Genomic DNA, 13,577 nt, shown 5'->3' with positions numbered 1-13,577 from the left:
GTGGTAAACCAACATTTGCATTCCACTTTCTTAGTATATGGTTTGTGTTCCCCCGGCCCATTCCTAACTATTGTGATTTTCACTAATTGCACTGTTTTCTAACTGTTTTCATGCATATTTCTGCATACTAATGTATATTATTTGTGTATTGTATAGACATTATGGTATTTTTGGTATTTGTGTCACCAAAATAAAGTATCTTTATTTTTGTAACACTTTCATGTGTTTGAGTACTGTGTGACTACAGTGGTATTGCATGAGCTTTGCATGTCTCCTAGATAAGCCTTGGCTGCTCAGCTACAGCTACCTCTAGGGAGCCTGGCTTCTAGACACTGCCTACATTTCACTAATAAGGGATAACTGGACCCGGTATAAGGTGTAAGTACCATAGGTACCCACTACAAACTAGGCCAGCCTCCTACAGAGCTATCCTCCTTCACCTGAGTTAGTGCTCCTGGCTAAACTGTCCCACTAAAGTACTAGCCTACGTGGAAGGCAGATAGAGTCACAAAATTGCTCTTGGGTGTGTGATGTGTCCAGTAGTAAATGTTGTCACCTTACCTTTGCTTCTCCTCTGATTCAGCAGATTCTCTGAGGACACTGAACCCCCCCCCCAAAAAACACTATTACTTCACATTACCACATACCCATCATCACAGCCTTTAGCGCTGGTGGCACCCAGTGTAACAGTAATTTTTGGTGCTCTGCCTCCCATGACCTCCTCTTCTAATTCCCTCCATAACACCCAGTAAATGTGCCCCTCATATCTTCATAGCTCCCCTCCACATATATTTCATTTATATTAAAGTGCAGGTGACGCCTGGCTTTACTAATTCACTCAGCTAAATACATGTATATTTTTTGCAGCAGGCATAAAAAACATCTGCTCTACTTTATAACGTCAAAACTCCCACTAGACAAAAGATAGATCTATCTCTCTCTCGCTCTCTTTCTCTCTCTCTCTCTCTCTCTATATATATATATATATATATATATATATATATATATATATATATATATATCACTTTTATATGTTGTGGCTCCTGGAAAACAACACATGTAGAAAAGTGCTATATATATTATATATATATATATATATATATATATATATATATATATATATATATATATACATATACATTCATATCTATAGAGAGATCTGTCTCTTGTTAAATATAGATATATAATATTTATATATATATATATATATATATATATATAAATATACACACACACATATATATATATATATATATAGAGAGAGATTCTCTACATTACTTCTCTATTTTTTGATACATGTGTGCTTTCCCTGGGGCCGATTGTGACCCCACGGCAAAACACACATGTATTTAAAAAAAAAATTGACCCAACATTTTCATTTTTTTTAAAAATATTACGGGGGGGGGTCACAATCGCCCCCCCAAAGGAAAAACATTTGCTAGAAATTTCCCTCCAGGGGTTAGCTCGTGTACGAAGGGTCACCCTGCCATTTTGTTTTATGTTTTTGTTTAAATTTTAAAAAAAAACATTTATTTCATAATCTGGGGGGCGCTTCCTTAGACAACGTACTACCAATGTTAATAATGCTGCAGCTACACTTAAACCTTGTGATTTTTGAATAGTAACCACATATGCTAGAAAAACTAGAAACTTTTTCTGTCAAACATATAAATCTTTCAGAAGAAAAAAAAGTGCAATACATCTTCCAGTCTTCTTTGCACTGGCAATCTGATCAAATTTAATCACTGGGTATTCCACCTCATTCCTATTAGGGAAACTAATAAAATCAACAACTTTACTCATAGCACCAGTGATCAAGCATTACTCAACATTTAAATTTTCACTCTACAGTTTTTGCAAAGACTTAAACATTTCTCCAATTTGACAGTTCCTTAAACAGAGCTTTCCAATGAACTGAGTTGTGCTTGTAATTTTTCATTTGAACAGTAAATTGACACCTTGGAGTTCCTTTTTGTCTATTGCCTTCAGTTGCAAAATGTCTTTGTTCTCCAGTTCTAGCAATTTATTGTTGAAAAATTCACGTTCATCCAATGTAGGCATTAGGCACACCATACGTTTACCTTTTTCTATGAAACTGAGCACGGGTTCTGCTTCTGTCTTCATCCAATGCTTGCTGCATATTCCTAATTCATTCTTTATTTTGGAAATTTAGACAAATATTCACAGTTCCAGTGCTTTCCATAGAATTCCTAGTTTCATCACGGGTCAGTGTCTTTACAAAAGCTGTCCTTTCACAGGTGTAAGTTCCAGTAGATCTCCAAAAACAATCAAATGTTTTCCTCCAAATAGGACATCATACTCTGTTCTCAGAATCTGTTGCATTCTCATGTGAACAAAGGCAAGCATTCAGTATGAGACCATGCTCACCTCATCGATGATCAAAGGTTTGAACTTTTCTAACACTGTTAACACTTCAGGATCAGATAACTCTTGGCATTGCAGTTTGTTTTCATGTTCCACAGACAGCATCCAAAGTTGATGTAAAGTAAGATCTTTTATATTACTTGCAGCTAATCCAGTAGGTGTTGTAACTACACATAACAAATTGCAGTGTTCTGTAAGAAAACAGTGAGAACTTGTATTAATTAACTTTTACCAGTACCAGCTTGACGGCTGACATACAACTGTATCAAGTTAAATGTTGAACATGCATGCTGTTTCTTGTCATGAAGCAATCCATGCTCAACTGTAGCGTTCACATCTATATTTAATCCCATTTGCTCATCATTTAATTGTCCAACTAAATCTATCAAATCAATTGTTTCTGGACTTGCTTGATGCATTGTGGTCTCCACCTCATTCATTGTAATAGCAGCTTCATTTTCAATTATTGGCTGTCCAATTGGATCTTAACTTTGAGGTGCTGAACTTTGGCTGCTTTGTCAACTCCTCCTAGCTACCTCGGCAGCAATTGTTTCTTCCTCTTTAGTTACATCATTTAACATTTTTAAGTAGTTTGGAAATGCTCAGCAGTCAATGGTATTATTTGAAACATTTAAAGAGTGTTCATAGCAGACACATTCTCCTAGTACTTCTGATTCAGAATGCCAAGGTTTAAACAGCTGCAAAAGTGTAAAATAGAAAAATCTTCTTTCAGCAGTCTAGCAGCAGGTTTTCAATGGTTAATCTGAATGCCTCTGCTGTGTCATACCAAACAACCATTGCAAGTAACTACTGCAAATGTACCTAGATCTACATTGTCTGCCACATTGTTTCTGTATGTGTAGATTTGGAGTATTTCATAAAGACAAACATTGTCAAGATGTACATTCCTTTTTGGGTAGCAAGTGTCTGACATGTTTGTTTTAACAATGTCTGTACTCTCTGGGTCGAATTTGTCAAGGTATTGAATTTCTGCAAAAGACTTCAAAACTCTACTTCAAGTGCATGCTAGGCCTAAACTCAACCAAACAGTTGCTCTTGACTTAGAACTAGCTGAACTCAATGATCACATCATTCATATGATCCAATTTCGGTATTTGAATGCATCTTCAAACTGAAGCTGTACAATTTTTTGTTAGGAACTATCAAGGAACAATCTCTCCCAACACATCTTTCATGTCCATCTTCTCAGATTCTGTTATGTATGAAGTTACATAACGAGCAAGAGCTATATACCAACATTGGCATTCCACAGTTTCAGAATGAGAGGCCTGTAGTCATTGATGTATTTTGGAGCCTTTGCTCTCCTCAGATTGTAAATGTTTTTGGGTGATTTGCGAGTGAGTGTATTTCTCACTGCAGACAAAAAACTATTCACTCTCCCTTTTGAAATAGCAAGTCTTGGAAATCCAAAATGACATTTTTTGTAACATTTTCCTTTTGCTCAGTATTTCACCAACAGTACTTTTACATCTATGTGATTGAAACTCAGGACTTGCTGCTTTAGGCCTTTTCCCTCATTGTCTATTGGGATGATACACGTGCAATATACTGTTCTATAGAAGAAAGTACAGACTCACCTGTTTCAAATTTTGGTGCATCTTTTATCCAAAACAGTACATCAATGTAAGATGTACTTCTTCCTTAATACTCTTTATGCCAAAAAAAACAGTACCTTCCCCAAGAGGTGGATTTTTCTGTTGCAGATGAAAGACAGCATGGCTTGAAATCTGTGGTTAAAATGCCTGCAATAATTTGCAGGAATCAATGAACAAAGTTTTCCTAGTGTTGTCAATGTGATGCCCTTAATGTTAGAGTTAGCTTCTTTCAAAAGGCCATGTAAGTCATCCCATGCATACTCTGCACAGCTCAGGGTCACAAACTAAGTTGGTGTACCTAAGTTTCTCAATGAGCACTTTGACAATACCAGTACTCATTAGTCCCACATTGGTATGCCATCAAATTTATACTCCTTCTCATCCTTTCCATGAATTTTGTTAAGAAATTATTTTGCAGACATATTTTGTTGATTAACTCCTGTCTTAAGAATATGGTTAGCAGGCAAATCACGTTCACATAAAAGATGGAATATACATAGAAACTTTGTTGAAATCTAGGGCGCTCTGAATATAATCTTGTTGACCTATACTCAGATATGAGTATTTACACAGGGCATTCATCATACCATTCACTTACTCTAGTTGGAAATAATTGTGGAAAACATCGAGCCTCTACACCTTTCTCCCACACACTCATTGAAGCTCCTTTAGCTTGTTTCATCTGATACAGCTCTATGGTATTCCCCCATAATCTCTTTTGAATGCAGTGGATGAGCACTTTAGTGCTCATAAATTTCTTCACATCTACTTTTATCCACTTTTTCAAACTGTCTACTTGAAGGCAAGATTTCTTCCTCATTGTAACTTCCACGTGCAACATCTATATCTTTGTAATACACATTATTATGTTTGAGATAGAATGAAGCTTTCTTCACCTTATTCACATCCACTAGTTCCCGCCAGATTTCTGTTTTGTTTATGACACACTACTGACTAAATTAACAAACTGTTTTTCCAAATCTTTCTCTACACCCACAGTTTCAATATTGTGTTTAAAATTGAAAGGTAAGTACACACCTCTACCTTTAAGGCCTTTTTGTGGGCTAGGTGATTCTCTTTATTGTGCATGCTTTAATGATGGGTGTCCATGCATGTCTTTGATGGGGGTCCGTGCATTGGTGTTACATGCAGGGCTGAAGAACCAGAACCTTATGGGCCTGGCGGCGCAGGGTACGCCTGAAATCTCCTTGGATTCACCTGCCTCAATTAACAGAGACACGGGACACTCTGTCAGGCGTAAAAGATCAGATTTTATTAGCTGCAGCTAGTACAGTTGTCCAAGAAGTACACAAGGTATGTTCTCAGGAGACTGCCACTTTACTTTGTGGCGCACAATCTTATATACCGTATAAAAACATTTATTAACTACATACACTCCCAGAACACATAGAAAGGAGCCAGTAAGAATAACGTAAAGATAGAACAGAGTCAATAGAAATGTCGGAAAACAAGACAGAACAAAGTATCAAGTGACTTAAGGTTGCCTCCCCTCCAGCTGTGTTTGTCACCCCTCCCTTGAACTAATTCATTAACCGATCCACAACGAAGTTGCATGTGGTGCGATAAGTTTGTGTGCGTTTGGAGGACAGTTGTGAAATGAGAGAATACTAGCAAAGGACAGCGAAGGCCAGACGATAAGATAAGATCGGCGGAGAATAGTGTGAGCCTACAGATAGTTGAAACAAGGATTAGAAGACCAGACAGGGATTAGTGTACTCGGTCAGACCTTAATACCAGTCTTGTAAAGATAGAGGCAGAAGGCTGTTTTGAACACCATGTTGCAGAATAAGCAGAAAAGGCAGAATGGACTTCGTTCGCTGTGCTGCCTGAGTGAAGGCAACATAAAATGGCGGCGGGCCACAAAATGGCGGGTCGATACGATCGTATTAAAAAATCGAATTTCCTCAGACCCTCCTTTTGCCAGAACTCAGGCAAGATACACAAACTCATGTTAGTCTGAGTCGATGTCTATGGCCATGAGGTCATCAAGCTGTTGCTGTACCATCATTTTGATATTCTCTGCTCTTTGTGACTTGGGTTTGGGAATACATGCAGTAGCACATAGGTTGCAGACGGCAGGACCGCAGTGCATACAAAGACAACAAGAGAATATAAAAGCTAAAATTACTCCAAAGAATGTCAATACCTTCCAACCCCATTTGGACAGTAATCCCCAAAACCACTCTGAAAAGGACCAATCTCCTTCGTCCTGATGAATCGACTCGGAGATTATGTGTAACTTAGAGATAGCTTGGTATACTGTCGGAGCGTCATTAGGTATGAAAATACAGCAACTTGATCCGATCAATTTGCATACTCCACCACGGTCCGCAAGAACAAAGTCTAAGGCAACACGGTTCTGCAAGGTCATAAGACGATCAGCCTGTAGTTCAGCTGTAATGTTACTTAAAGCTCCTACAGTGATGTCTATGGTGGTTTCTACGACACGAACCAATTGCCTTATATTTCTGCTGTTGGCCATTGGACCCCAGAAGGGAAGAAATCCTTTGAGGAAATCTCCTCCCTCTTGTCCTGCTGTGTCTTTCGAATCCACAAGCCCTCTGCCATATCTATTTTTATGATGGTTCGCAGGAGCGGTGTATGTAGGGGGAAGAAGAAAGGCTATATAACAAGTACCAGAAAAATCAGCTGGCAACCATGTATAAGCCCTATCGTGGCAAACGAAGTATGTACCTTGAGATGGTACTAACGGCAGTGGATTCAGGGCTGAATAAACATATGTATGGGAACATAAACTTTCTCTTTGTCCGGTGTTTGGAGTTCTACCATTTATTTGCAGACAGAAATTTCCTTGTTGGGGTATGACCCGTATCGGAGGAGATTTTCCTTGCTCAATCTTATCATTGAGGCTGGAAATGTAATTAGTTATGTTCCAATTAGTATATGCTTTTCTTTCATCTATGGAAGCTTCACTTTTTTCCATGATTTTAGCCATAGCTACCATTCCCTTTATCAATAAACTATGACTGAAATCTGAACCAACACTATGTGAACTGACAGGTTGTTTAATTTTACTTTGATATGCATTATTGAAAATGACAAAATAAGCCCAAGCGGAACCTTCATAGGAGAATGGAAGAACTAAATATGGCATTCCTTTTTCTACTGTATGTGGTATGAGTCCACACACCCAACAGTCAGTTGTATTGATCACTAACTGATGTTGATGTAACAACTGGACGAAGGAATTGTTAAAGTATTCAGTTCTTCTGATGAGTTCATGCTGGGGAAGAGTGTGAAATAGGTGCGGAGAGATAGTAGAAGAAGATGTAGAGGTAGGAGAAGAGACAACCTTTTGCTGCAGAGTAATAATGATCCAGTTTACAGATGCCAAAAGAATACACGACAATATAATGACGCATAGAGCAATACTACAACGACTACATATTTCTTTACAATTATTCTTTACATTTTTACTTTCTCTTTTATCTAATGTAGCCTCCATCTTCTAAGTGGATGCTCACGGCAATCTTCCTCAATCACTGTAGTCACGATTATCTACCGTCCTATGACACTGTGTGGTCCTGCAGGCCTATTGCCACTTACTCAGGTCGTGACTAAGACTCCTACCGTGACCCTGCAACCGGGATAGAGTACTACATAGGAGAGAAAGTTACAAGTTCTTTGGTCTTGGTCTCAAATTATAGCGTTCCTGTCCAGAGGCAGTCTGGTTTTGAAACAATGTTCCTGGATTTGTCGTGTTCAAGCGTCGATGCGATGGTATTGCTTCTTGAAGGATGTCGTCGTCCTCTTTCTCAGAAAGTGTTCCAATTAGACGCGCATCACTGAATGGTACAAATTGCGGAACTTTCTCACTTTCAGAGTCACTGATGCCTCTACGGACCCACTGATCGAAAGGCAAGGGCAAAGGCACTTTCTTGCAGTGCACGGCATGCACCCAGTTTTTCTTTCCTTCGACTTTAACTGCTGTTCTTGTGGTCAAAAGAACCAGGCGTGGCTCTCTCCATCTGGGCTCCAAATTTCTCTGTCGTTGGAAATTTTTCGTGCAGACCCAGTCACCGGGTCGGATGGAATGACCTGGGTCTGTGGAAGCCTCTGGTAGAGCACTCTGAACCTGTTGATGAAGAACACGCAATTTAGTTGTAAGGTCATGCAAGTAGTCAATCAACATCGGGTATGGCAAGTCTGAGTATTTCTTAGGGCGAGGAACTCCCCATACATTAGCTGGGCGACCAAATATCACTTCGTAAGGGCTAAGCCCCAAACAAGAGTGTACTGCTGTTCTGGTGGACAGAAGAGCCAATGGTAAAGCATCAGGCCAATTAAGTCCTGTGCTAGCTTGCACCTTAGCAATTTTAAGCTTCAAGGTTCCATTGTAGCATTCTACTAAACCAGCCGACTGTGGGTGATTCGCCGCATGGAACTTCTGTTTTATGCCAAGACCTGCACAAACTTTTTGCATAACTTGACCCACAAATTCGCTCCCATTGTCACTCCAGACAATGCGCGGCAAACCAAACCTAGGGAAGAATTCTTTCAAAAGTATTTTGGCAGTTGATAAAGCAGTATTGTCCTTCAGAGGGTAGGCTTCTACCCATCTAGAAAAAGCACATACTACCACCAGAACATATTTGAGGTTGTTGCATCGTTCCATGTGAATATAATCGATCTGCAACACCTCAAATGGATATGTCGGAGGAGCAAAATGACCTGCTGGAGTTGGGGTTCCCTTTCCCGGATTGTACATCAAGCAAACAATACAATGTTTTACTACATTATTTGCACACTTTGGGATCCCCTCATTTTGCCACACTGGAGCCAGAAGTTTACATATTCCTTTTGCACTTAGGTGAGCTGGACCATGTGCCATAGTAACTACAGGTAGTACATAAGCATCTGGTAACAGCCAACGTTGATGTTCTGATAATTCAACCCAACATCCCATCTCATCTAACATTCCTGTACTTTCCTTCCACTTTCTCAACTCATTCTCCGTAGCCTCTCCTTGAATTGATTTCACACTCTCTACTGTATCTTCACACATTCCCTTTCTCTTACGCAGTTTGCGGGACCTGCAACATACATTCGACTTGTGTTGTCTCTGGCTGTCTTTTTTGCTACCTCATCTGCAAATGCATTTCCTCGACCAACATCGTCCACAATCTTTTTGTGTGCACTACACTTCACGATCGCTATCTGAGTAGGCATTGTAAGTGACTCAAGAAGTTCAGTCACTAATTGACCATGTTGTATCTTAGTACCATGGGAAGTAAAGAATCCTCTTTCCTTCCATAAACGCCCAAAGTTAAACGCTACACCAAAAGCGTATTGGCTATCAGTGTACACGTTTACTCTTTTTCCTTCGGATAACACACACGCTCTAGTTAAGGCTATCAATTCAGCTGCCTGAGCTGAATTATGTCTAATGCGTGCTGTCTCCACAATCGTATGCAAAGTAGTAATAGCGTAGGCTGAAACTGTATCTCCATTCGGGAGCTTGAAACAAGAACCATCTACCCATAGTGTTCCCAATTGACCAATGGCGTGTCTTTTAGGTCAATTCTACCCTTAGTCTCTTCTTCAGTACGGAGAAAACAATCATGCTGTTCAGAGACATCTCTCTCTTCTGGAAGAGGCAACAAAGTAGCTGGATTCAGGGTATTACATCGTTTGATGTGTATGTGACTAGCCAAAAGCGTCAGCTCATATCCGGACAACCGAGCACTCGTAAGATGCTGCGTTTTTGTCCTATTTAGTAAAATATCCACTGCATGTGGCACCATAACAATGAGAGTATTATCTAGCACTACTCCAGCAGACTGTCGAATAGAAATTGCTGCTGCCGCTGTCGCCTTAAGACAACTAGGCAATGCTTTAGCTACTGGATCTAACGTAGCTGAGAAATATGCGCATGGTCTCTGTTGATCTCCAAAACGCTGCGTTAAGACTGACAATGCACAACCCTCTCTTTCGTGGACATAGAGCGTAAAGGGCTTACTGTAATCAGGGGTACCCAATACAGGAGCAGAACACAAAGCAATACGCAAATCAGTAAAACTCTTCTGACACTCGTCAGTCCACGGAAGAGGCTGAGGCGTATCTTTTAAAGTTAGCGCCAACAGCGGTTTAGCCAATAAAGAGAAACTCGGAATCCACTGTCTACAATAAGAAGTAATGCCCAAAAAGGCACGTACCTCTCTTTGTGTGGATGGCACTGACATTTGTGCAATTGCCTGAATTCGTTCTGGGGTCAATCGTCGTCCCTCCTTTGACAAGAGATGACCCAAATAAGTCACCTCGCGACAGACATATTGTAATTTAGAAGGAGAAACCTTGTGATTCAGATCAAACAAATGACGCAACAGTGCAACGGTCACGTTTTTGCAAATCTCCTCTGAATCAGCGGCAACTAATAAGTCATCCATGTACTGAATGAGAGCGGCACCGGACGGTAAGGAAAAGGCATCAAGATGACCTTTTAGAGCTTGACTGTAAACAGAGGGACTTTCACAATAACCTTGAGGTGCGCGTTTAAACCGGAAGCTTCGGCCTCCGAGGGAAAAACCAAAAATATCTCTACTCTCTTCGGCGATGGGAATACTAAAGAAAGCATTCTTTAAATCGATAACTGAAAACCAAGTCGCTGTAGAAGGTATCATCATCAACAGAGCAGTGATATCTGGGACTACAGGAAACTGCGGTACGACAATCTTGTTTACCTCCCGAAGATCAATTACAAAACGATAAACAGGAGGCTGAGAAGGATCAGTGCGTTTAAGAACCGGAAGAACAGGACTGTTACATGTATTTCCTCTTGTTTCCTCAACCACACCCTTCTGAATCAAATCATGGACAACTTCCAGAAGTGCTTTCTCACCTTCAGTAGAGATTCTGTATTGCGGTATACGTGGCATTTCAGCATTGGGCTTAAGAGTAACAACATAAGGTGGGATCTCAAGACAACCAACGTCATTCGGACCCGTAGCCCAAAGCGTTTCGGGAAGAGAAAGCAATTCAGGTGGAAATTGATCTTTTGATAAGTACATTGGACTAGTCATTTTCTGTCCTAGAGTGAGGTATACACCAGAAGGTGAACAATATATCGTAGCATGCATTCTTTTTAATAGATCTAAACCCAACAGATTTTCACCACAACCATTCGTCAGAAGAAGCGAAGCTTCTAAATCATAAGGGCCTATTGAAACAGGCAAAGGGCAAGAAACTGGATTGCGAACAGGGGCGCCAGAAAATCCTACAGATACATTCGTTAAGCCAGACAAAGGTGCGCCAGGGAGTTTAGAATGAATGATAGAGCTTCTCATGGCACCAGTATCTAAAAGAAATGGCTCTGAAACACCCATTGTAGTGACATTAACATAAGGTCCATTCTGATCCACTGGAATTGACGTAACCCCCTTACTTTGTCCATGGCTGTCCTATTCAAAATGAAGACTTTCATTCCCTCCTTCAATATACTGATCCTCACTGTAATACTGTGTAGACCTAACATTTTGCTGGTCAAAGTAATTTCCGGAATTTGGAGGAACAAAAGAACGCTGCCCTTGGGTTAACACACCTCGACCTCTACCTCTATTTGCTGACTGAAGACCACCACGACCTTGTGAAGCAGATGTTGCTCCATTACGCTGCAACAATGCCGGACAATTGTTCTTAAAATGACCTTCCTCCCTACAATAAGCACATTGATTGGGACCTAGCAAAGGTCTTGAAATGAATGGTTCAGGCTTTTGATACAACCTCTGAAACTGCGGAGGCTGTTGAAACTGAGGCTGAACATAACGAGGAGGATAAGCCTGTTGCAAGAGAACTTTAGTTTTTAATTCTTTCGTCTTTTTCTCTTGTTTTTCCCTTTCTTCTTTGTCTCTATTTTCATAATATTGTGCAGTAGCCAATATCTGGGCGGAAGAAGAAACTGCCCATGAACTCTCGGAGTCTTTTAGCTTGTGTGATAGTTCAGGAAGCAAGTTATATACGAACTTATCCACAAATAATCGCTGTCCCCCTTCTGTAGCCATATCTTGACCACTGTGATCAATGAATGTCTCCTCGAATCGGGTAAAGAAATCGGAAACACTTTCATCTTTCTTTTGTTTACATGCTGCTAGCTTATCCCAATTAACTCTCAAAGCAGGCATCATTGTTTTCATTAATGTAATAATCCTACCAGGGAGTTCTGAGATCAAAGCGTCGGGCTTTGCACCACCTACTTGACCTCTATATGCGGCAATAATAGCGTTCCAATCGCCGCCTAATTCTTGAGCGTGATCCTCTCTACGAATTTTAGCCCATATTGTCTGTGGAACTACATTTCCCATCAACATGTCAATATCTGCTAGATTCATAGTACATGCATCAACTGTTTGCGACAACTCTTTATAGTAACCAGCAGGATTTTTGCGTGAATCTGGTAGTGACTGTTTAAGTGCTAAAACTTCAGACCTTTTCCAGGGGACATGTATCCATATGCGCTGAAAATGCGCAGGAATAGCTGGATTAGCACCTGCTGCTGCAACTTCTTCCTTCCATATTGGAGAAACCTCTCTCATGGGATAGTTTTTCAGTGCTGTCCTAACTGAAGGATCAGAATCAGGAAAAGTCTGTGAGAACAATAGGGATCTGAAAGAAATAAGTGTTCTGACAGCGTTTTCTACCTTAGGACCCACAATAAGTCCTTTGTCAAAGTCAGCCTGAACATCTAACAGATCCTGTGGGACCGAACCCAAATTCATATCCTCCCATTCTTTAGCGAGAGTATCGCACATAACTTTAAAAACATATCTCTGCGTAGGTGCATTCCATTGCAGAAAGGTGGACATAATATCAGACGTACTATATTGGGGACCCTTCTTGATCCATCTACAAGCAAGTGAGTCCAATTTTTCTCACTCTTCGGAGTCTGGGAATTGACTACGAGACTGTCTTCGAGAAAAAGCTGGAGACACATTTAAAGCTTCAAAGAAAGGTGATAAGAGACCAGAGACAGTATCGGTAAATCGCTTACGCGTAGATGGAGAATTTGACATAAGGATAGGGGACAAGGTATTAGGTGAATTAACTAAAGGAGCATTAGGAATTGCCAAAGGAGCAGAAGGCAAAGGAGTTAAAGGCAAAGCTGGCATAGGCAATACTTGAGGAGGCAAATGTGGAAAAGCTGGAGCAGGCGGAAGCACAACTGGCGGCTGAACAGGCTGTAACATCGGGGGTGCATTAGCACCTTGTACATAGGGCGGAGGCAATTTCAATAAGTGGGACATTAAGGAATCTTCCTCAAAATCTTTTCTTTTATCAAGGGAAGAGATAGGCAACGTCGGATAGCATTTATCTATTGCCATTCGATGCTGTCTGTCTGAAATTTCCATTGCATTATCTATTTCATCATCTTTGAATTGCTGAGCCGCCTGTATAATCGTCATTCCCTGTGTTTTCCTATCTCGTTTCGCTTGTTTAATTTCTCTCTGTTTGGCTTCCTTACGCCAAAGGCGAAAAGAGTCAAACATTGCCGGCCGGGCTTTTCTTTTAAATAACGTTGCTTCTAAATTATCTAGCACATCA

Source organism: Pleurodeles waltl, chromosome 7, assembly GCF_031143425.1.
Source record: "Pleurodeles waltl isolate 20211129_DDA chromosome 7, aPleWal1.hap1.20221129, whole genome shotgun sequence".
NCBI classification, from domain to species: domain Eukaryota; kingdom Metazoa; phylum Chordata; class Amphibia; order Caudata; family Salamandridae; genus Pleurodeles; species Pleurodeles waltl.
This window is presented reverse-complemented; position numbering follows the sequence as displayed.